This window comes from Balaenoptera physalus (genome assembly GCF_965194825.1).
Source record: "Balaenoptera physalus genome assembly, chromosome: 11".
Lineage (NCBI taxonomy): Eukaryota > Metazoa > Chordata > Mammalia > Artiodactyla > Balaenopteridae > Balaenoptera > Balaenoptera physalus.
In genome coordinates, this window is record NC_138896.1 from 86250322 (window position 1) to 86276677 (window position 26356).

The 26356-nt window shown below is 40.7% G+C and overlaps 1 pseudogene across 1 annotated transcript; it reads left to right on the plus strand.

Annotated features, from left to right (window-relative positions):
* Positions 1 to 5818: 5818 nt before the first annotated feature.
* Positions 5819 to 14835, plus strand: LOC309638734 (ferritin light chain pseudogene; annotated as a pseudogene). Its single transcript has one exon. The product of its transcript is annotated as a ferritin light chain pseudogene (transcript).
* Positions 14836 to 26356: the final 11521 nt, after the last annotated feature.

A 26356-nucleotide genomic window follows, 5' to 3' on the forward strand; every position in this document is an offset into this window, starting at 1 on the left:
TACCCAGGGTCTCCTTCCATGGTAATTCAGGATACTGCTTCTTGCACCTGGTAGGCAGCAACAAATATTCTCACAATTCCAAATCACAGACGTTATGCACATCAACCTTTAGCATAGAACGAATCTCTTTTTTCATTATTTTTCATATTTGATGATTTTATTTAACCATTCTCCATTCTTTGTGGCGTCAGAGAGCCCCCAGAGGTATATTCTACAATGGAAAAGTTTCCAAAAGCTCACAGAAGTATAAGACAGACTTGAAAAACAATAAACCTCCTCAGATAATCTAACGAAAGCACAATGCAGGACTTTTTAATTCAGGGAAAGCAGATGCTTTAAAAAAAATTCTCCTCACCACTGAAGTCATGAGGTGCTGCAGTATATCAGAAAGAACAGAGAGTATCAGAATTCGTAAGCTCTAAGCCCTGTGTGTCTAGCCAGAAGCACTGAGGTGTGAAGCAAGTTATCTATGCTGAGGCTGAGATATCTTCTGCCAACACAGGTTGGGGTGGTGGATCTGGGGTTGACCCAAAAAAAAGGTATTTTGTGCGGAAGTACTTTCTGAATAGCTACATTTTATTATGTGACAAGTTTGTGGCAGATCTTATGCAAACTTGACTCTCATCTCATTTGAGCCCAATCTACATGGTAGATGCTGTTATTACAACTTTGGGGTTGAGAAAATTTGGGATCAGAAGAGCTAAAGGGACAGTCTTGATGACACAGACAGAAAATCATAGAGCTTGGATTCAAATTTGGATCTATATGGCTCTTTCCACCATAGGATTATTATTATTATTAATTTATTTACTTATTTATTTATTTTTGGCTGAGTTGGGTCTTTGTTGCTGCATGCAGGCCTTCTCTAGTTGCGGTGAGCAGGGGGTACTCTTTGTTGTGGCGCGTGGGCTTCTCATTGCGGTGGCTTCTCTTGTTGCGGAGCACGGGCTCCAGGCGTATGGGCTTCCGTAGTTGTGGCACGCGGGCTTCAGTAGTTGTGGCTCCCAGGCTCTAGAGCGCAGGCTCAGTAGTCGTGGTGCATGAGCTTAGCTGCTCCGCATGTGGGATCTTCCCAGACCATGGCTCAAACCCGTGTCCCCTGCATTGGCAGGTGGACTCCCAATCACTGTGCCACCAGGGAAGCCCAGAATTATTATTTTTATTTAGAGTTTCTCACACGAGCATGCTCACATGCACACACACACACACACAAATTCACTGCCTATAGTTGTGTTCTCTAGCGTTGTCTACTTTCCAAAACATCTCACCGTCCTTCAGATCTGCCCAAGGTAATATTTTAGAATCTTTAAACAAAACTCAACAACTTACTTGAATACCCTGTGTTCCCCTGACATATGTTACTTTTGAAACACACACATATATAACACAAGCCATTTTATTTATTTTTTTTACAAGTGTTTTTTTTAATTCTTTTCTCTTTTTATTTATTTATTTATGGCTGCCTTGGGTCTTTGTTGCTGTGCGCGGGCTTTCTCTAGTTGCAGCGAGGGGGGGCTACTCTTCGTTGCGGTGTGCGAGTTTCTCATTGCAGTGGCTTCTCTTGTTGCAGAGCACAGGCTCTAGGGCATGGGCTTCAGTAGTTGCAGCACGCGGGCTCAGTAGTTGCAGCATGTGGGCCCTAGAGCATGCGGGCTTCAGTAGTTGCAGCACGTGGGCTCACTAGTTGTGGCGTGCAGGCCCTAGGGTGCACGGGCTTCAGTAGTTGTGGCACGTGGGCTCAGGGGCTGTAGCTTGCAGGCTCTAGAGCGCAGGCTCAGTAGTTGTGGCACATGGGCTTAGTTGCTCGCAGCATGTGGGATCTTCTTGGATCAGGGCTCGAACCCGTGTCTCCTTCATTGGCAGGCGGATTCTTAACCACTTCCCACCAGGGAAGCCCACACAAGCCATTTTAGATCTTACAGTTTGGGGTGAATTATCAGAAGATGAATAAAATGACTGATACTGATTAAATTGAAAAATATGAAAGGAATAAAATTGCTGAAGCCACAAAACTTTTAGAAGCCAATAATCTTCTAACAGAGAGGCTTACTGACATTCTGGCTAGATATGGAAAATCAAAGAGATTGGAATTATGAGGAGAAAATTATTCTGCCTTTTATAAACGAGAGGAAGGAGGAGGAAAAAAGAGCAGCATAAGCTAGGGAAGTAATTATAGCAGGATACATTTCATTTCAGAAAAAGTCCTTTGATAACCAGAAAACATCACATTTTAAAGTTAAGGATTTAATACTCCTAAGTCCATTACAGATAGACTCTTTACCATGCTGGAAATAATTGAAAAGCAGAGGCATGCAATTGACCACTTTATGGCTTCTTTGATTTTTCCAGGCTGTTTGAAGAGTTGAATTCTGGAAAGGATTTGAAAACTGGGCATACCAACCCTGACCAGCTAATTGCCAATGAAGAAGAATGAATTACTCTGCAATTATATTAAAGGTGAAAGAGGTCCCAAGGAAAAATTCTAACCAAAAAAATGGACTGACTTGGGATAAAAGCTTGATTGGTAACAGCCATGACTATTAAGATGTTGAGCCTGAGTTCAAAGGAAGGACAAGATCAACTTTATGTCTGACAGTCTTAAGACAAGGTCACCACCTTCTACCAAGTATATGCCAACTTATTCAGATATGTCATTCCATGTCACACATCAGATTTGTTTACCATGACTTGTTCCTGGATTTGCCTTTAAGGTTTTGCATCCAGGTCATTAGTTTGGCCATTGTCAAGTTACAGACAAATTTATGACAGAGGAGCACAGATAGACTCATTCTTCTAGACTTATAGGTGGTTACTCACCTTATGGAACTCATTAATCCCAAAAGCTGATAGAGCTTGAAAATAGAGACAGATTGCAAGCAGGTTTTGATAATTCTTGGATGACAGATCATAATGGGTCCCAAAGAAAAAAGAGGCCCAACAATTATCTTTTGAGCATCTAACAGGGTTGCCACATAAAATACAGGACACCCGATTACATTTGAGTTTCAGAAAAACAAGGAACAGTATTTTAGTGTAAGTATATCCCATGCAGTATTTGAGATACACTTTAAAAGGTATTGTTTATCTGAAATTCAAATGTAACTGATCATCCTAGTTTGTTTTGGTTTTTCTTTTGCTTGTTTGCTTGCTTGCTTACTTGCTTGTTTTTGCTAAGTCTGGCAACCTTAGTCTCTATTAGTGTAGGGTCCCATCTTACATAGTGAGTAAGGAAAAATTGCCTGTCTTAAAAATTATCATGAAAAACCATTTAAATCACTCAAAGTCTAGCCTACTTGATATTATATCATTGTACTATCTCTCAGTGACTCCAAAACAGACTGTTTTCCCTCAATATTGAAAAGTTCTCAGTTGAACACCAAATGAAGTCTGGGTTGTGTTTATGGGCCATGCTGTATAAAAAAATATATTGTCTGACTTTTTAAATTAACGTTTATCAAAACAGTATCAGTGCATGGTTTTAAATGCAAAATAGTACACTTAATGACATAATGAAAAATTACATTCCTCTGCCTAACCTCTCTGCATACTTCAGACCAACTCCCCACAGCCAACACTCAACTCTTCTAAATGTTTTCCTTAATATTTACTTCCATATTTATAAATAATAGGCCTATACTATTCTTTCTTAACTTACCCATTTTAGACATTATCTACACATTTTATGATGCTTCTGAGCCAACCTGTATTTTATGAATATGCCTTCCTTTTTGGACAAGCCTTCATAGTCCTTGGAGTCAATCATTGCCTTGGGTTTGTTTGTTTACCTGTTTTTGTCTGGTTTTCTAAGTGAGGTTTGTTCATATTTTTCAAATGGTTCAACATCTCTGCCACACACCTGTGAATAATATTTTCCGTTTACCCAAACACATCAGTTCCATTTTCTTTCTTCCCTAAAGATCTCCCTCCCAGAGCTTTCCACCCACTTTGCTCCATTCCAGACCTTCACTTCTCAGCCTGCTACTCAACTGTTATTCTAGGTCTTTTCCTTTGCAAGTCTCCTGTGTTGGAGTGCCCATTCCTGAATTCCATGTTTGCTTTTTTTGTTGTTTTCTACCCAATTGTTTATAGGAGTACACCCTCCAGAATTTTCCCCAGGAAGGCTATCTGAGAGTAAATATATTGAGTCTTTGCAAGCATGACAGTGTCCTTTTACCAGAAAATAAATATCCTGTCTCTTATCAGGGGTGCATAGGGAAGGGTAGTCTACTGTCTGGGCAGAGTGGAACAGGGAATCTGGGCTCTAATAGCTCCATATTATTTTCTTTTTTAACCAAACTCTGTTTCTTCAGCCCCATTCATTACCCTGCTCTTGGTAATAGCTTTTTTGAATACAGAGTAAAAGAAAAAAAAAAGAAGTTACTAATTTTAGGGCTCAGTGTGTACCAGACCCTTTAGCTAATTTTAAAAAGTTCTAACATTTGTGCCTGCCGTCAACCAAATCATGTCCTCAAATACTGCTTTTTTAATGATGATGAGAATGACTCAAAAAGGTCCTACCCTATATGATATGAAAAGGGAGAGACAGCATTTGCTAATAGTCTATCAAAGCGGTACTGGAGAATTCGAGAACAGGTATGAGGTGAGGATACAATAATAAATGGAGTAAAGAAATCCCTAAATGACTAGGGATGCAATACTAGTTGGGAAATAATATTGGTACTGGACTATAGCTAAGGGCAATAAAGGCTAGTATGTGGGAAGGATGGAGGCTACCATGCTCAGGACTCCAGTGGTTAAGAACAGGGATCCACGTTCAAGTCCCAGCTTACGTATCTTCTCACAAACTCTGGTTCCAGTTTCTAGCTCACGCTGAATTCTCCATCACTACTCCGAATCGCTCCCTTCTTGTGCTTTTCTGGACAGTATGAGGCCACGTTGAACACCATCCCAGTGCCTTCACTCCAAAAAGTACCCCAGACAAAAGATAATATAGTATATGAACTTCTCTATAGATAGTTTAGAAAAGAGTGATGGGGCAGAGGCAGGGAACGGGGGATTCACAACACTTTTGTAGTGACAGTCACTAAGGATTGGATTTTGCCCATCATTTTTTTCAACCCCTCTATAACTGCCACTGGCTTTTAGTTTGTCTCTAGCTAATTTGCTAGCTAGGTCTCTTCCCTCCAGGGCCCCTATGCCTCTTTCCACAGTGGCTCCTGAGAGCTCGCACATTCTTTTTTTTTTTTTTTTTAATGAGTGGCATTTAATTCTCTTGTTTCAATTTTCTACCTTCAGGACTTGTACAGAGACCACCATTTTGTTGATAAATAGCCTATGAATGTATTTTGCTAAGCAAAAGGTTATCTGATCCAGAAAGAAATGTTGCCACCTCTTAAAGAGATAGACGTGGCTGTGTTACTAGTAAAGAACAGTTTTGTTTTTCTCACACCTTCTTATAGTTATATAGTATGCCTGCATTTTTATAAAAACATACGTGTGTATGCACATACATAACTTCATATACATAAATACATGTGCCTATTATACACACAACTTTAGATACGTGTACAGAAACAGAGAGAAAGAGAAATTTGTAATTATATTTAGTAAAACCCTTAATAAAGGGTCAGAGAAATTATCTCTGGAAAGTGCTGTTAAAGAAGGGCTTTGGACAGTGTGCTCCGAGGCCCCGCGGATCTGTCTCTTGCTTCAACAGCGTTTGGACAGAACAGACCCAAGGACACCCCTTGCTCCAGCCTCCCACCACCCTCCAGCCTTTTTCCAGTCACAACCTGTGGAATCAGCCGCTCCGCTATCCTCGGTCACAGGGACCGGCCAACACCATTTTTTGAGCTGAACTCCTCATTACCGATCAACCACGAGCTCCCGGATTCCTCAGAATTACTCCACCGAGGTGGAGGCCGTCGTCAACCACCTGGCCAACATGCATCCGCGAGCCTCCTACACCTACCTCGCTCTGGGCTTCTATTTCGACGAGGTCGCTCTGGAGAGCGTGGGCCACTTTTCCGGGAATTGGCCGAGGAGAAGCACGAGGGCGCCGAGCGTCTTGAAAATGCAAAACCAGTGCGGCGGCCGCCCTCTCTTCCAGGAAGAGCAGAAGCCTCCCCACGACGAGTGGGGTAAAACCCAAGACGCTGTGGGAGCCGCCGTGCTCGTGGAGAAGAACCTGAACCACGCCCTTGTGGACCTGCCTGCCCTGGGCTCTGCCCCCGCGGACCCCCGCCTCTGAGACTTCCGGGAGAGCCGCTTCCGGGAGGAGCAGGTGAAACTCATCAAGAAGATGGGCGACCACGTGACTAACCTCCGCAGGCCGGCTGGGCGAATATCTCTTTGGGAGGCTCGCCCTCCAGCACCACTAGGAGCCTCCGGAGCCCAGCAGGCTTTGAGGAGCCCCTCTCTGCAGCCACTAGGCAGCTTTTTAGCCACCCTGGAGCCCTCTCCCAAGATGTGGACCAAATGGAAACAATAAAGCTTTTTGCAGAAAAAAAAAAAAAAAAATAGAGCTTTGGTTTTCTGCATTTTTACAGGGATGTATTACTCAAATAATGAGAAAATGAAAGTGCAACTATCTCCATTTAGAAAAGTAAATTGAGTATGCGTCAGATGAGAAATAAACATAAGAAGTCTAAATAGAACCACAGAGAACGTTTTTAAAAAAGAAAGAAAAAAAGACATTTATAATGGAGAGGGAGGGAAGTCATGATCTGAAAAAATTCATGAAACAGAGGATGACACATCTTATGTCACATTCCCATAATACAATACAGAGGTCCTAAGTGCATTTCATGAAGCATGAAAAAAAAAGAAACAGCTAAAGGTTAATGAAAACCCAAAGAGAAGGAAGTTCATTGTAAAGACCTGCAAAATCCATGCAATCTGGAATTGCATTCATATTAAGGAAGTGGGTGGTTCATACTCTCCCCGCCAACCCCCCGCACTTTACCTCTTCATGGATAACTCTGGTTTTTCTACCAGATTAATTCAGCTCAGATCACTTTCTTTATAGAAACATATTAAATAAATTAAGGAAATTAGCCAATTTGGTCGATTTTATAAAGAAATGGTGATTATGTATGCAATCCCACATCTGGTAGAGACATGAGTAAAGGACCAAATTTCATTGCAGTAGTTACCATATGCTCACTCCATTTCCCTTAGCACTCTGAAATTGATGCAACCATTGGAAAAAAAAAAAAAAATGAATCCCAGAGAGTTAGAAATAATCTCAAAATTAAAAAAAAAAAAAAAGAATAGAACATAAGTCAGACAAAAGGAAAGAAAAATTCCTGAATTTCTTAGGGTTTTTTTCCTGATTATAAAAGGAAAAAAGTTATTAAAGATGTTTAAAGACAATTCTTTAAAAGCCTGATGAGGTGACAATGACAGACCAGGTTATTTGGACTAGCTCTCCCACTGAAACAGCTAAAACTGCTGAATTAAACATTTGTAACCCTTTAACAGCATCAAAGAGCTGACAAAATAGAAAGGAAATACCAAGTAAGTATTAAAATAAGAAAGGTAAATGGAAATTTTACGGTTTGCTTTACCTCTGAAGGCATTTGCCAATCTGGAAGAAACGGAGCTGTGTTTTTGAAGGCCTTGTGGGACGAGGGAAACAAGAGTTAAAGCATGGGGCCCATTCAGTGTTGTGTGTCTGGTAAACCATCTCGCATTTATGCATTAAGCTGAGATCTCAAAGGGCTACAGCATCACAGAAAGGATCAACCATCAGTATTTCCACCCCAGTAGTTTTTTGGGAGAAGTACCTTGGTGCTAAGCAGAGCAGGAGAAAAGAAAGGAAGGAGAAAACAAAGAGTATTGTCCTTGAGAGGGGGTAAACCATGGATAAGTTCTCTTGAGGGTTTACAGTCCCAATTTTGCAGCACCTAAGTGATCAAAAAGATATATGCCATGGTTTTAACTTAAAATAGTTCTCTGGTCATCAGGAAGTCCCCCCACACGTACACACAAATAATTGTTTAAGGGCAGTGAGCCACACAAAGACACCAACTATATAAGGAAATAATATACCATGAGTGAGAACCAGCAGAAATAACAGACACCTAAACACTTCAGATACTGCAATTATCAGACATGGAGTATTAAAAAACAACTATGCTCCTTTGTTTAAGGAAATGAGATAAATTTGAAAATGAATGAAGGGTACAGGAAATTCTAAAAAGTGTTACAGCAGATTTGAAAAAGAACCAAATTGAACTTGCATAAATTAAAAATACAATAACTGAAATTTAAAACAATATATAGATTGGGCAGGAGATCACATATAAAGAGAATAAATGGACTGGAAGAGAGAAGGCACTTATCCAGAATGCAGCTCACAGAACAAATAACTGGAAAAATAAGAGAGGCTTAGGAGGGACCTGGCTCAGAATAGGTATTCAGCAAACAGTTGCTGAATGCTCTGAAAACCAATGACACTATAACTTTTACTGATGAGGTTATTTCCTGGCTTCAGATGTGAGCTGGCTCTTCTAGACTGGGACTTAGAGAAGATCCTGTAAAAGGAATATCAATTTCAGTGGCTGCAACTGAAAAAATTGATATGATCCACAGACATTTACTGAGAGCTTACTAACTGCAAAACACTGTGCTAAGCATCAGAGTTAAAAACACGTATGTTATTACACATAATTTATATGTTCTTTCTTATAAGAACAAGAGTTTCATAAGGGTTTTATAAAGGCACAATGTTCTAACCAGATTCTTCTACTAGCTTGCTGTGCAATCTTAAACAACTTATGTAAAGTCTCTCTGAGGCTCATTTTCTCTATTTTTAAGATGAGGACAATAGAAACAGAAAAGATATCACAGAAAGCAATGGCTTTGCTCATGGCATATCGTAGCTGCTCAGTAAATATAAGTATATTCCCTCATTAACTAAAAATGTTTTTTGATGCACTGGGATTGGAGAAACCTATATATGATATTTAATTCAACTGGATTGTGAATCCACATAATCTCCAAAGCCAGTGAAGTACTGGAATCTCCTTTTGATTATGTCATAGTTACGTAACAATATGTGGAGAATATTGCTAGCGACCTGTCCAGTATCCATTCCCCACTTCTTCCTAACAGAACCCAAATCTATTTGTAGCAGTAACATGATGACCTAATGCTTTATCTCCCAGACCCTCGGAAGGCAAGTGTGTCCATGTGACAGCTGTAAGCAAGTTAGTAAGTCCGGCAATGAGGTATTTATTAGCCATGCTGCCACATGAGGCTTCCCATGAGCCCCTTTAGCCTTTGTCCCTCCAACAGCCACCTTGTGAGCATAAGAACAAAGCCACACAGAGCAGCAAAGAAGGAACAGAGAGACAGCCTGGGTCCTTGATCACCGGGCTGCCATGTTGACCCAATACTGACGACTCCCAGACACTTCTGTGAGGCAAATGCCTTACTCATTTAAGTTTTACAGTCTTTTTCATTACAAGCTGTATTAGTCGGGGTTCTCCAAAGAAACAGAACCAACAGGATAGATATAGATATATAGATACAGATAAAGATACAGATATAGGTATAAAGAGATTTGTTTTTATAAGGAATTGACTCACGTGATTATGGAGGCTGAAAAGTCATAAGATCGGCAGTTAGCAAGCTGGAGACTCAGCAGAACCAATGGTAAAAGTCCAGGCCAAATCCAAAGGCCTGAGAAACAGGAGAGCCAAGGGTATAAACTCCAGTCCAAAAGCCAGCAGGCTTGAGACCTAAGAAGACCCAATGTTTCGATTCAAGTTGAAAGCCAGGAAAAAAGCAATGTCCCAGCTCAGCAGTCAGGCACGAGGAGTTTGTCCCTTCATCATGGGAAAGTCAGCTTTTTTGTTCTACTCAATTGATTGGAAGAGGGCCACGCATTAGGTAGTGCAATATGCTTTTCTCAGTCTCCCAATTCAAATATTAATCTCATCCAAAAACACACAGACACACCCAGAAGAATGTTTGACCAAATATCTGAGCCCCCTGTGACCCAGTCAGGTGGACACAGAAATTGAACCATCACACAAGCAGTCAGATACAATCCTGATATACCAGTCTGGACCACCTCATGGGCACCTGTAAAAGAAAACCCAAGACTTCATTTAAGAATAAGTTTTTTTGTGAGGTATCCTCAACCCCTACAATTTGACATTTAAAAAATCCACAGGAAGGGTAGTAGCACATGAACACAAATATTAAGGGAGTTAAGGATAGTGCAGAAAATCAGCTATTGTGGCTTAAAATGTTAACTAGCCCTCAAAGAATAGCTATAGTAAAAGTCTTGGGAATAGGCAGAGAAAACATGTTAGCCCCTTCCCCATGGAGTTCTTCACAATTGCTCCCAAAGGAACTTTGAAATCGTCAATGCTCAACCTGGAAAATGAGACATGAGTTGCCGGTCCTACCTCTGGCCCCACGAGAGAGAACAGAAGCATGTACCTCATCAGCATTACAATGTGAATGTAATTTTCCTGATGTGAAATTCAACATTCTTTTTGATCATTTTCCCTGATACTTTGAAATTTGTGTATAATGAGCATGTAAAGCACAAACTTATTTATACCTTAAAAGTGGTTTCATGAGCCCAAAGGAAAGGTCCTAATTTACATGTGACACTTGCTCACTCATTCATTGACTTGTTGGATAAATTACTGAGTGCATTCTAAGTGTCCAGCTCTGGGGACACAAAGCCAAGTACTTTGTGAAAAGGTTTAGGAGCCAGCTCTGTCCTCTAAGAGTTAATAATCTAATATTAACACTGATAGACAGGCACAGACCTCATGGCACAGAATAAAAGAATTAATCTGGGACATTCTCAGACAGTGAAGTATTTATGTCACAGACAAAAGAGCTTAGCATTGAAGTTAATGTTTGCAAATAAGAGTAATTGGACATGTAATGAAAGTGTTTCTGTGTAAACTTCCATTCCCAATCTAGCTGAGCAAACTTGGGCAAATTGCAGAGCCTCTGTGAGCCTCATTCCCCTTGTGAGGAAACAAAGATAATGATATCTAACATTGCAGATTCTTTGATGTTTAAATAACAGCATATAAAACATATAACACAATGTCCAACAAAGAGTAAATGGAAAGTACTTTTAATAGATGCTCCTGCAATATGACAATTGCCTGAACAATAGTAATCTCACTAGAAAAGTAAAGGGTTTACATACTACGTGTATGTGTGAATTTCACAGACTTACCTTTTTTCAACCAAAGAGCCAGGGTCCCTGATACGTCCCTAATGACTCAGTTCTCATCAAGGCAAACTATTTTATTGAAGCAAAGAGTATGGGGGCTGAAAGTATAGGAAGAAACCAAATTAAGTGATTGTTTACATGCTTTTGCCAGTCATAGAATTAGCTATGTCTGTCTTGCATTATCAACCAGCGGTCTTTTGAAATTCCTGTCACTCCATCTTTTCTTTAAAATGAACAATTCTATATTGCTAAACAATATTTTCTATGTCCTTCTTTTAACATATTCATATTTCTGATTAACATAACACTACTTTTATTCATTTGTTGACTTAATTCATTAAAAATATGATTTGAGCACCTACTAAGAGCCAGGCACTGTTCTGAATGTAACATGTTAAATAATATCATCAAGACAGACACAGTTCCTAATCCCAGCTATTTTAGTCAAGGCTGCTGTTCCAAAACGTCTTCCTTTCACATCACTCACTTTCTTGGCCACTTATTATAAAATGTCACCCTTTAAAGATGGTTCATAACATAAGTATCCACTAAATTCCCATCTTTATTTATAGACTACAATTCATCAGGATGATTTTGATTTTCACTTCTATTCTCTCATCCACAGTTTCTCGAGTTAGTAGGGTCCCAGGATGGACAGAAGTATTGATGCTTAATTTTGGTGGTTGGAAAAGTGCTCGTGTCAAGGTTGACTGAACAATAAGTCACTCCTCTGACACAAATGAGGTCCTAATGCAATGTGATGATGACACGTGAAAAGGAGCCTTTCTGGTAAATTCTCTAGAGTTTTCATCAACTCAGCAGGTAGGAGAGATTGAATACCTGCTCAAAGCCTATGTTTATCAGGGACATATGCACTAAGACATGAGCTATCATTTTTCCAAGCAAGATTTTAAACTCCAAGGGCTTTCATGTTACAAGACATTAAAGGCACTGAACGGTCACGGCATGAATTACAGCTGTTTACTGCGTGGGGAACCAGTGGGTAATTCTCTGCACATCAAAAGATGTTGCCACCAAATTTTCCCTCTCTCTCAGGACGTTAATGCTGATCCTGACTGATGCCCCATGAAAGACTAGTATAATGCCTTTTTAAATCACTTTTTTTGCCTTATGTAACATTCACAGACCAGGTATTCAGAGAAAAAAATTAGCAAATTTCTAGGAAGAGTTGAAAGCATGTTTTGTTTTAGATGTTCATCCTCGCATCCATGGAGAGAAGAGATGAACACATTTCCAGAAGTTCAGCAAAACTTTTTCAGAAATTCAACAAAAACTCCTGGAAGGCTAAGAGGTACCCATCAGTTCCTTCCAGCCCAGCAGCAGAGTCCCAGACAAGGGCTTAACAAATGGCAGCGCAAGGTCTGTATTGATGTCCTTCCTCAATTGCCTAATTTATACCTAGGAAGCAACTCACCCAGCGGGGCCTGGCCTCTTTGTTTAATCATCCGCCAGCCCCTTCACAGGCCAGTCGTGGTGATAAAGCACAGCACTGCTACCCCGCTGCTGGCCAGCAGGTAGGATCACCCCCAGGTGCTCAGAGGCTGGGAAATTCTCTGCCTCTCACTCTGCCTGTGTCATGCTTGTCTGTCGGTCTCCACAGCAAAGTGACTGACTGACTCTGTCCCTGGCTCTATCTCTACTTCTAAATCTTCCTCCCTCCCTGACTCCACTTCTGTCTCCATGTGAACCTCTCTATCTCTGCCTCCCTCTGCTTGTTCATCTCTCTCTTTATGTTCCTCTCTACATGTATCTCTCTCTGTCTGTCTTTCTCTGTCTCTCTTTCTCTCTCCCTCATCTCTCTCTTTCTGGCTCTCTGTGTGTCTTCCTCTGTTTCTGTCTCTCTCTATGCCTCTCTGTCTCTGTATGTGTGTAACTTTTTCCATCTCTTCCTCTTTCTCTCTCTGTCTCTTTCTCTGTCTATCTCTCTCTCATACCTGTGCATGCAGACACAAACAGCCAATGGCATTATTATTTTATCTTCACTATTAACCCCAATAGACTATTACATGTCTCCCACACTATCATGATGAAAAACAAAGTTTCCCTGCAGAGAAATGCACACATTATTAGAAAACAAAATTCCGATATAAACACAAGGCAGGGTCTTCATTATCCTCTGCATCCAGGATTTACACAAAGACCAAAACATGTACTGAAGGCTCTTTCTTGTCACTTAGATCAGTAGCCCAAAATACCCCTAGAGCGATTTTCAGATCCATAACTATGTCTATCATTGGGTATAGGCTAAGTTATATATTTTATATTTCAATTTAATATGTTTTCCAAATATATGTAACTCAAGTTTTCCTTTTTTTTTTTTTCACCACGCCATGTGGCATGTGGGATCTTAGTTCCCTGACCAGGTATCAAACCCATGCCCCCTGCAGTTGAAGTGCAGAGCCTTAACCACTGGACTGCCAGGGACGTCCCAAGGTTTCTTAATGTAGAATCCATGGCTGTCCACAATAGGTGGTTTCAGGGGGTTCCGTAAACACTCTGAAACAGTATGTCATTTTCTATCAGCGCTTTTCAGGAAAAAAGTCCATAGCTTTCAACAAGATTCCAAAAAAAAGTCCTTATCAAACAGACAAAAAAAAATTAATCACCAATGGGGTTGTAATTTTCAAAAAATTATAAATTCGTTATAAAAATTTTTCTTTTGGTCAATATACATCTTATCAACCAAGGGAAGCTAACAGGTACACACCCACCATCATATGGAAGTTCACAAAACATTCTGACAACTAAAGCAGTGCAAATCACTATTTGAGAGGCTTATAAATTCCACCTACTGGGAACTTTTTCATTTGGCACTGCTGGTATTTTTCAATCCTTTTTATAATCCTTGAGAACTATTTATGACATAGTCCAAATGAGCTCCATCTAAATAAATTTTTACCTTCCTCAACACTTCCAAAGGATCTAAGGAGCTCTAACAGAGCTCCTTAAACAGACACTCACAGGAGAGGACAGAGACACAAAGCACTGAGCAAGTAGCACATTCTATTCTCTACAATTAGTTCCACAGAGGAGTCAAGGTACAGAAAAGGTTGGAAAGGTTACCTATTGTCTTCCTTCTCAATACAGGATGAGTTTGTGTATTTGATTTCAACAACTGCCCAAATAATGAAACCACAGAAAATGGTCAAGGTTAATTCAATGTAGATACTTCACTTTAAATGCAATTGTCATTTCATTTCTAAAACACTTCTAAAAAGAAATAATTGGTTGGGAAATTAGTATCTAAGCAGAGAATTGAAATAAAAAATGGGTTGTTTAGCAAGGATGTTAGCTTCAGGAAGCACCATGAGGCCAAGGATGGAAAGGTCCTTTAAGAATTCCACGATGACAAAAGGGCAAATCTTTCAAACTGGCCTTCAAGGCTCCTTAAAATGTAGTGTGAAACTTCAGATCCATCCTTATCTCCAATAGTTGTCAACAGCCATTTTACCTCTTCCCTTCTTTCTTGAAGCCAATATTCTAATAACCTTCCACATCTTTGCTACTGTGGCAGACAGACTACAAGGGGGCCACCATTGTCCCCAACGTTCCTGGCGTGTTCACATCTTTGTATCATCTGATTCCCTTGAGTGTGTGCTTCCAACCAACAGAATATGGCAAAGGGGATGGGATGTTACCCCCATATATATATATATAATATATATAATATAATATGTAATATATAATATATAATATAATATATATAATATATAATATATATATAATCTTATGTTATATAAGATTCTTTATTGCTAGCAGATTCAATCTGGAATCTCTCTCTCTCTCCATTACTCACTTTAAAGAAGCAATCTGCCCTGAACTCTACAGCGTCAAGGAAATCAATTCTGCCACCAATTTAATGAAACTTCGAAATGGACCCTACCCAAGTTGAGCCTCTGGTGAGAATGAACCCTCGTTAACAACTTGATTACAGCCTCGTGAGATTCTGTGCAGAGAACTCAGCCAAGCTTTGCCCAAATGCCTGACCCACAGAAACTGTGAGGTAATAAATGTGTTATTTTAAGCTGCTAAATTTGTTACCCAGCAGAAAAACTAATACAGTAAGTACTGTGCTGTCTTTCTAGAATGCTCTTCGTCTTCTTTGAAATCCCATCCCTTTGTAAAGAATCAGATCCAAAATTTCTCCTATCTTTTTCTCACGTAAAAGCTAACAATTTGTCCCAGGCAGTTTGATCTTCAGCCTCTTCCCAATAGCCCTTTCCCACAAGGGTGACTCTGGGCCTATTTTCTTACAGGGATTTCTCTACCTGTGTCCACACAGATCACCATGACTTCAAATATATCTACACAATCTGCTCCCTCTGCCTGGTAAGATCTTCGTAGTTTTGTGGTCCTGCTTGCCTGGGCCCATCACTCCTCCTTTTCTTACCACTCAACTCTCTTCCTCTCTCCACAACAAAGGTGACTCTTAGCGTCTTCCTGAACTTTAGTGAGACCCCAACCTTTAGACTTATGGCCTAGTTTCTTCTTGGCTCTGGCCCAGGCTGATTTCCCCAGCCAATCAAACTCTTTCACAAGCTTGAGAAGGGCTTGGTTACGAATCATCCCATCAGTGGACACAGCTCCCTCATCAACTCAATGAGGCCCTCACCACTGGTACACTGAAGCAAAGAGCTGTGGGACCAGCCTCTCATCAGTCACCTGGCCAGCTTCTTAAATGCTTAGCACTGAGATTCAGGAAAAGATAAGCCCGTGTTTGAGCCCACATACAGGTCACAATAGATCTACCTCACTTTACTTCATCTGCATCTACTAAACATCAGGTGAGTGTAAAGTTAGCCTTCAATGCCCATAAAATATTATCCAGTGCATATTAGGATGTGTAGGAGTGTAAACTGGGAAAGCCCTTTTTGCAGAACAATTTGGAATATCTATCAAAATATAAGAGTTTATTCCCTTTTATACATGGTAAATTATAATGCTGTACACCTGAAACTTACATAATAACAACAAAAAAAGGGTTTATAATATTTGATCAAGCAATTCAACTGTGGTTAATATCATAGAAAAGCATCTTCATGGGAGCACAAAAAGACGAGTACCGGGCCATTCTATGGAGCATGGTTTTTTGAGTAAAAATGTGGGAAAATGTTGAAGATGGATGACATACGCTATGATATATCCATACATTCATACTATAGGGTGATACTCACCAGTTAAAAAGAATGCTGGGACTTCTGCTTCCAGGAAAAGGGAATAGACATAGTTTTCCCTACTCTTCCTGCTAAGTATAAATAAAAACCCTGGACATTATATATAAAACAAACATAAAGAAACTGTAAAAGGAATGAAGAAGGCAATTCAGCCAGGGATCAGAGATCAAAGAAATGACACAGTGGTAAATGCCCTTGCTTTTCTTTTTGCCTTATATATCCCCCAACTGGAGCTGAAGAAGCCAAAGTCCAACCTGTATACAAATGTTTATAATATTCCTAATGGGCCAAGACTGGAAGGGAGCAAGATGACCTTCATTGGGTGAAAAAAATTAAAGTGTGGTACATCCATACTACAGAACACGACTCAGCAAGAAAAGGAACTGCGAATACATGTGATAACCTGAACAAACCTCCAGAGAATTATACTGAGTGAAAAGAGTAGATTCCAAAAGGTTACACTCTACAATATGCCATTTACATAACATTCCTGAAATCATAAAATAATAGAAACAGAGGAGAGATTAGCAGTTGCAGGTTTAAGGAGTGGGTGGGGCAGGAGAGATGTAGATGGAGCAACATGAGGGGTCTTTGTGATGGAAATGTTCTGTATCTTGATGTATCAATGTCAACATTTTGGTTGTGATATTTTACTGTAGTTCTGCGAGATATTACCACTGGGCAACACTTGTGAAAGGATACTCAGGATCTCTGTATTTTTTCTTCATGTGAATCTACAATTATCCCAAAATAAAAAGTTTAATTAAAAAAAAAAAAGAAAATACTGTCTCTAAGCTCTCCAAGAGGTATTGTTTTTAAAAAGTAAGTTGTAGAACATTACCTAAGGTATGACCCCATTTGTGCTAAAAATAAAAACTAAATTTTATAATGACTTACTGAGTGGCAGGCACTGCTTCAAGCCCTTTGTAAATATTCACACATTCAAGCCTCACTATAAGTCTGTGAGGTAAGCACTATTTTTTTTTTATAAGTTTATTTATTTATTTATTTTTGGCTGTGTTGGGTCTTTGCTGCTGCGTGAGGGCTTCCTCTAGTTGCAGAGAGCGGGGGCTACTCTTCGTTGCGGTGCGCAGGCTTCTCATTGCAGTGGCTTCTCTTGTTGCGGAGCACAGGCTCTAGGCACACAGGCTCAGTAGTTATGGCGCACGAGCTTAATTGCTCCGCGGCATGTGGGATCTTCCCAGTCTAGGTATTAAACCCGTGTCCCCTGCATGGGCATGCGGATTCTTAACCACTGCACCACCAGGGAAGTCCCATAAGCACTATTGTTATCTGCATTCTAGAGAGGAGGAAACTGAGGCTCAGAGAGGTTGGATAGCCCAGCCAAGGTCACCCAGCCTAGACTCAGCATAGATTAGGTCACCTAGGATAGTCTCAGGACTTGAACTCAAGTTGCCTGACTCCAGGGTTTATGTTCTAAACCACTTACTGCATGTTTCCAACTATCATCCTGAAAGGAAGTTTTCATGTAAGTAAGTGGAAAAGGGTCTTAATAGATACACACAGCCAGTGGTGTCCTTGTAAACAAGCTTTACAAGGGGGCGCTCCGATCTGTAGTCTTTGCCAATTTCCATGGCAACAACATGCCCAATTTCAAGCTCCTACTGTGATGTCCCTAAACACAAGGGTTGTTAGAAGCCAGCTCCGGCACATCACTGTTGTGCCCCTGTGTGTGATAAAACAAATCAAAACTATGATGCCCCTGGGGAGGGGAAAATGGGGGGTAAAAAATGAAAAGGGTGGTTTTTACTTTGTATTAACAAACTGTTTACAATGAGAATATACATATTACTCATACATTATAAAAATGCAAAATAAAAACAAGTTAAGAATAGATCCTGTTAGGAAGAACTTAAAATCTTTTAAGGCCAAAGCCCCTTCCAACATATTCCAGAGCTCAGATTACTTCACTCCACCCACTGCCCACAGGACACTCTCCCAGGCCCCTTCTCAGGACAGACAAGTCCTCTCAAGAGTTTGGCCTTGGCCTGGTTCCAGCCTCACCTCCTGCTCCTGCTTCCACAAACTCCTGTGCTGCATACTACATGCTGCGCCATGGGCTGTCAAGTTACCACGCCTCTGTTCATGCCCTTTCCTATTCTGGGAATGCTTTTCCCATCTCATTTCTATACTCATGCCCCACAGCTGACATAAAACCTCCCACCGGATTGTACTCTCCTTGATAGGAAGGATCATTTTTTACTGAATGTTTTCTCATTTAATCCTCACAGCAACCCTATGCGAAGGGGTCATTTATGATCCACATTTTAAAGGGAAGGAAAACACTGATGAAGAACTCATTCAGGGACTTCCCTGGTGGCGCAGTGGTTAAGAATCCGCCTGCCAGTGCAGGGGACACGGGTTCGAGCCCTGGTCTGGGAAGATCCCACATGCCATGGAGCAGCTAAGCCCGTGAGCCACAACTACTGAAGCCCGCACGCCTAGAGCCCATGCTCCACAACAAGAGAAGCCACCGCAATGAGAAACCTGCACACCACAATGAAGAGTAGCCCCCACTCACTACAACTAGAGAAAGCCCGCGAGCAGGAACGAAGACCCAATGCAGCCAAAAATAAATAAATAAATAAATAAATAAATAAATTCATTTTAAAAGAACTCATTAAAAATGTATTAGTTATCTATTGCTGCATAACAAATTACCGCAGAGGTTAGCAACTTAAAACAATAATATTTATCTTTCATGGTTTCTATGGGTCAGAAGTCTGGTTACTAATGAATCTCTGGCCCACATGCTCTCACAGGCTCTAATAAGGGGTTGCTGGGGCAGCAGTCTTATCTCAAAGCTTGACTGGGGAAGGGTCTGCTTCCAAGCCACTCATGGTTGTTGGCAGGACTAGGTTCCTTGTGGGCTGTTGGACTGAGGGCCTCAGTTGTTCCCTGACTGTTGGCTGGCAGTTGTGCTTCTCTCCTTGCCACATGGGTTTCTATATCGGGCAGCTCACAGCATGGCAGCTTGCTTCATCAGGAGAGAAAGCAAGAGGAGTCGGAGAAAGAACGTGCAAGCAAGACGGAAGCCACAGTCTTTTAAAACCTAATCTCGGAATGCTATCCCACCACTTTTGCCAAATTTGATTTGTTAATGTGAGTCACTAGGGCCCAGCCTCACTCAAGGAGAGGGGACCGATTACACAAAGGGATGAACACCAGGAGACAGGGATCACGTGAGCCATTTTTGAAGCTACCTATACAAAGAGTTACACAGTGGCTGAGGGGCAGAACACAGATGTGTAGGACACTTCCAGTATCTCCATACTGATACAGCATCTTTTCTCTGTCTGTGTTCATGGCTAGTGTTCTCTATCTTGCCATATGCATCCTTTTAACAAATATGTATTGGACGCCTATGACATGCCAGGCACTGTCCTGGGTGCTGAGGGACGGCAGGGAACAAACAAACAAACTGAAAAATTATACCAGATGATAAATTGTATCGGATGATAAATGCAGGAGAGGAGACAAAAGAACCCTCCGCCACTGTTGGTGAGAATGTAAATTGGTGCAGCCACTATGGAGAACAGTATCAAGGTTCCTTAAAAAACTAAAAATAGAGTTACCATATGATCCAGCAATCACTCTCCTGGGCATATATCCAGACAAAACTCTAATGCAAAGAGATACATGCACCCCAATGTTTATAGCAGCACTATTTACAATAGCCAAGACATGTAAACAACCTAAATGTCCATCAATAGATGAATGGATAAAGAAGGTGTGGTACATATATACAATGGAATATTACTCAGCCATAAAAAAGAGTGAAATAATGCCATTTGTGGCAACACAGATGGACCTAAAGATTATCATACTAAGTGAAGTAAGCCAGACTGAGACAGACAAATATCATATGATATTGCTTATATGTGGACTCTAAAAAAAAAATGATACAAATGAAATTATATACAAAACAGAAATAGACCCACAGACATGGAAAACAAACTTATGGTTACCAAAGGGGAAAGGGAGGGAGGGAGAAATTAAGAGTTTGGGATTAACAGATACACACCACTCTATATAAAATAAACAACAAGAAACTTCTGTATAGCACAGGGAACTCTACTCAGTATTTTATAATAACCTATGTGTGTGTGTGTGTGTGTGTGTGTGTGTGTGTGTATAACTGAATCACCTTGTTGTATACCTGAAACTAACACAACATTGTAAATACTTTGATTTTAAAAAATTACATAGATGATAAACAAGGTAAGATAATAAAAAGAGATGTCGAGGGAGGTAAAGGTCGAAGGCAGCCACTCTGGGTAGAGACGTGAAGGAAGTTGGGGAGATGCAGGGGAAGAGTTCCAAGTAAAGGGAACAGCAAATGCAAAGGCCCTGAGGTAGGACCATGCCTGGTGTACTTAAGGCACAGAAAGGAAGCCAGGGACGTACCAGCGAAGTCAACAAGAAAGAGAGAAGGTCAGAGAGGTTGGCAAGGCCTTGCAGACCATGGTAAAAACTTCGGTGCTTTACTTGAAAGGTGTCAGGAAGCCAGTGGAGGGTTAAAATTTTCTTTTCAGGACCAGGTCATGGAGTGAGAGAACAAAGTATTTTGGGGGCCACTTTCTGACCCTTACCATTGTCCTGACTTTGACAGTTTTCCTTTCACCTGTTTTAAAAGACAGTTTTGTACCCAGCACAAGGTAGGTACTTAATAAATGCTTAATAGTGTTACATAATGTTGTGAGGTCACTTTAAAATCAGACCCTGTGCTAATTCAAAAATGTTCAAGGTAACCAACTTTATTAATCATTTGTAATGATCCAAGTTCTAGACAGATGGAAATGAATGGAACATGGCTCCTGCCTTTCAAAGAATCATCCTGTAGTGTCCACTCTACAATGAAAGATGTTACCGTCAGGATGGCAGAGGATTCCAAGGATAATTCTGCATACTTCAGCCAAACTTTTCCTTGCATGGATTCCCAGGGTATGGAATGGCAGAGAACTGAAGCATATTAATGAACTATATTTTATAGAAATTAGGTCATTTCTTGGCTAGAACTCTTCATGAAGTGGGTCACATATTTTCCCACCTTTCTACCTGAGTCATAGGCATAAATGAATCCAGTGATGGTTTCATCTTGAGTGCCAACTTTGACACCTATTGGCTTCCAGGAGAACTATGTTAAGAATGATTCTGAGGCCACATTCAAGCCCATGCTCAATGTCTACCATGGATCCAGCGTGAAGAAATGGTGGCTGACCAGCTCATCAAGATTACATTGTAAATATGGTCCACCATGTCAGTAAATGGCAATTCCATCATTTGATTTGCTTGGGCCAACATCCTTGGAATCATCCTGGACTCCCCTTTCACTCTTACAGGCCGCATCCAAATTGTCAGTAAATGCTAATGGCTCTACCAGCAATGTATATCACCTCCACTGCTTCCATCCTGTTTCCATCTCCTACTACTCTCCTATGCACCATACTCATCCCACTGTTGTTCCTTGAACCTACCGGGAACCCTCCCAACTCAGGACTTTTGAGCTTCTAGTTCTCTCTAGCTGGCGGGCTCTGTCACCAGGTAACCACAGCTTGACCCTCCTCCTTCACCTTCTCAGTGAGACCTTCTCCACCTTCCTATTTACAATTGTAGCTCCCACATCCCCTCCTCCCAACACTCTTCCCTCACTTGTACATATCCCTCATCATCAATTTACATCCTATATACTTTTGTTACTTATTTATTTAGTGGATACATCCCTCCACTAAAATATATGCTGCATGAGGACAAAGATTTCTCTCCTGTCTGTTCACTGTTTTATCCCCAGCACATAGAACAGTGCAAGCACGGTAGCTGTTTAATAAATATTTATCAAGTGAAGAGTAGATAAACAAATGGATGACCAGGGCTATAATTCAATGAGGGTCAGCAATTGTTGGTATTTTAGGAGCCTCTTTGTCGCTACACTAAATGGCCTTATCCTGTAATGCTCTGGTTACTTCACTATAGCCAATGAGTCTGTTTAGAGCTGCACTGTCTAATATAGTAGCTACCAGCCACAGGTGGCTTTTTAGATTTAAATTTATACAAATGAAAATTAAGGAAAATGGAAACTTCAGCTGCTCAGTCACATTAGCCATATTTCAAATGCTCAACCGCCACATGGGGCTGGCAGCTACCATACAGGACAGCACAGGTACAAAACATTTCCATCAGTGCAGAAAGTTCTGTTGGCCAGCACTGGTCTGGAATATCCACTCTGACTACCCCAGAGTAACTACTATAATTAATCTGCTGATTTGAGAGACCAACTAAATCAACCTGTTAAAATTATATGCAATAAGAACAAACTGAGTATTGATCCAGGCCTGAAGAATTCTCCTATGGGATTGTGTGCCTGGGCTTTCTGACTTCATTCCACAGGGTCTCTTCTTCCTTCATCTTGGCTTTTCTCTGCTGTTCCAAAGTGATGAGTTTTCTGGGTAGAGGGCTTATAGATAGGTGAGTTGATACAGTAGCACCTCTACTGCATGAAAATTGCCTCCTTAACTCAGATTGTATTTTGCCAATCTTCGAAGATAAAGGACACATGGCAATTGTCAGAAATAAAGATAGGAATGGGATAAGAGTCTCTTTGTGGCTTGGGATCAGAATAGGAGTAAGTGGGTAACAAAACAGGAAGTGGACCAATTATGAAGATAAGTGGACAGAACATTATAAGGTCAACAATAGTTGACATTCATAGTCTGGGATAAACACACACTATGTGTTTTCAGTAGAGGAGCATGGTTTACATTGTTATTTACAGCCTGGGGATTTTGGTAACCCAGGCAGAAGTGCCCATCACCAGTTTTTGTTTCAGTAGGTCACAGGATCCACATACCGCTTCATCACCGATACCTCCCATAGGCATTACCCCCAGTGCTCTTTAAATAATCCAGCAAACCACCCGCAGAGGTTGGGATGGGCAAACATCCTTCAGAATGAAGTATTTTCCTCTGCCTGCTTTCAGTTCTCTCCTCTCCGGAGGACAAACGGATCTATCACCGCTAAGGGAAGTCCACACTTCAGCACTTTTAACTGTCACCTTCAGGAAAAACCGCAGTCTCTCTCCCTCTTCCTGCTTAATTACAAACTGCTTTCACATCCATCTAAGGAAATGTACCTATCCCTAGGGCACAACAAGCCTTGAGAGCCCTCCAGGCTAAGATCAGAGGTTAAGTTCAAATGAGATACCAGCACAATCTGACCTAATTTTAACCCTGCTAAATAATTAAAAGAAAAAAAAATTAAGCAAGTTTCTAAAAAAATTCTCTATGTCTTTTAATTTGCAATTAAAATTAATTTATTTTGAAAACATGCCATGTTTCATCCCCTTCTTTTTTTCTAGTCTGAGGAATGCTTCTGTTATTTCACAGCCTAAATGTTCCTTTCATTTTCTGAAGGCCAAATATTTAATGTGGTTTACTTTTCACTATTTAATGTTTGTTTCATGATAGTATCCGAATTTCATTCCATGATTAATTGGTTCTTCCCTTATCTATGCCTCAATTCCGTATTTTAGAAACCTGGCCAGTGGATCTTTGGGGATTCCGAATGTCTTGTTCACCCGTTGTGTTCCCCATCGTGCCTCAAAGAGAATCTGACCATGAATTGGTGTGGAATTCTTGAATGAACGTACAAATGAATGAATGAATGAACGAGTGGATACAGAGTCACTAGGCAAAGAAGTTGTCACATGCTCAACATTGCTAACACTAGGGAAATACAAATCAAAACCACAGTGAGATATCACCTCACACCTGTCAGAATGGCTATCATCAAACAGACCACAAGTAACAAACACTGCTGATGATGTGGAGAAAAGGGAACCCTCATACACTGTTGGTGGGAATGTAAACTGGTGCAGCCATTGTGGAAAATAGTATGGAAAAACTAAAAACTAAAAATAAAATGACCATATAACCCAGCAATGCCACTCCTGGGTATATATCCCAAAAAAGCAAAAACACTAATTCAAAAAGATACATGCACCCCAATGTTCATAACAGCATTATTTACAATTGCCAAGATATGGAAGCAACCTAAGTGTCCATCAACAGATGAATGGATAAAGAAGATGTGGTATATACATATATATATATACACACACACAATAGAATACTACTCAGTCATAAAAAAGAATGAAATTTTGCAATTTGCAGCAACATGGATAGACTTGGAGAACATTATGCTGAGTGAAATGAATGAGACAGAGAAAGACAAATACTGTATGATATCACTTATATTTGGAATCTAAAAAATACAACAAACTAGTGAATAAAACAAAGAAGAAGCAGACTCACAGGTACAGAGAACCAATTAGTGGTTACCAGTGGGGAGAGGGAAGGAGGGAGGGGAAATATAGGAGTTGGGAAGGGAAAGGTTATTATGGGATTATATGAAATCATGTTTAGATTTAAAGAATCTTTCATTCAATTAAAAAAAAAAAAAAGAAGCCATGCAAGACTGCATGGTCAGTCTTGGCCTGTGTCTCTTCACTTAGAGAATGTTCTCAGATCCTATATCCAGAAGCACTTTTACCAATGGGACTTGGTTGTGCAGAATAATCCTGCTTACCCCAGCTCAAGAGTAGTTGGGTGAAGGAGAGATACTGTGAGGACACTGGGATACAACACAACTTTCAAACAATAACAAGGACCCAGACAGATGCCATGTACCTGAATGGGTTTAAAAAGAAAAAGTCTCGGGACTTCCCTGGTGGCGCAGTGGTTAAGAATCCGCCTGCCAATGCAGGGGACATGTGTTCGAGCCCTGGTCCAGGAAGATCCCACATGCCACGGAGCAACTAAGCCCGTGTCCCACAACTAATGATCCTGTGCTCTAGAGCCCATGAGCCACAACTACTGAGCCCGCATGCCACAACTACTGAAGCCCGTGTGCCTAGAGCCCATGCTCTGCAACAGGAGAAGCCACCGCAATGAGAAGCCCACACACCACAACGAAGAGTAGCCCCTGCTCGCAGCAACTAGAGAAAGCCCGCACGCAGCAATGAAGACCCAATGCAGCCAAAAATAAAATAAATAAATTTATTTTTAAAAAAAGTCTCTTTGGACTTTACCCATTTCTTTTAGGCAAAAAGCATTTGCAATAAGTAGAATGTACCAGGGAACAAAGACAACACAGAAGTGTTCGCTTTCCAGTCACATACTGGTACCTGGATCATCTTGGCTGAAATGGCTCTCAGTCGCTCCTCTGTTGGTTTCTAGGTGGCACAGGAAAATGCAGACTGAGCTCTAACTTAGCAGGACACCATGAAAATGCAAATGCCAAAGCGGTAAGTACCAGAGACTGGAAAGGCAAACTGGTGATAAAGGAATGAGTATGGGCTCTAAGTCAAACTCCCTGCTCTGCCCATTTCTTGGTTGTATGCGGCTGTGAGACCCAGCCAAGTTACTCAACATCTCTGGGCTTCAGTTTTCCTGTATCTAAAACAGGAATAATAACAGTACCTACTTCATAGGGTTGTTGCACAGAGTTAGCAAGTTGACATACGTAAAGCACAGAGAGGACCAGAAAAGTAGTCATTCATCAAAAAATGATTGATCCTATGATGACAATGACAATGACAATGATGTTGGGAAAATTGTACTTTAGTTAGAGATTCCCATCCTAGGACACAGCTTATATTATGGACAGATCTAGGTTGCATCCATAATCCACAGGTCCTATGATACTACAGAGGAAGTGGTTCCACCGTATTTCCACATATACACCCACATGTGAGAGGATTCTATAGCACAGATGTTCTGGGCCATCACCACAAAAGTGGACGGTAGCAGAATATAGCATTTATTAGTCAGACTGGCACAAGCTCAAACAGCTCTATCACTTATTATCTATGCAGCATGGACAAATTAGACAATTTTGCTCTGTTTCCTCTTCTACAAAATAGAGATAAAAGCAGTATGTTTCCTTGTACTGCCACAAAGATGAAATA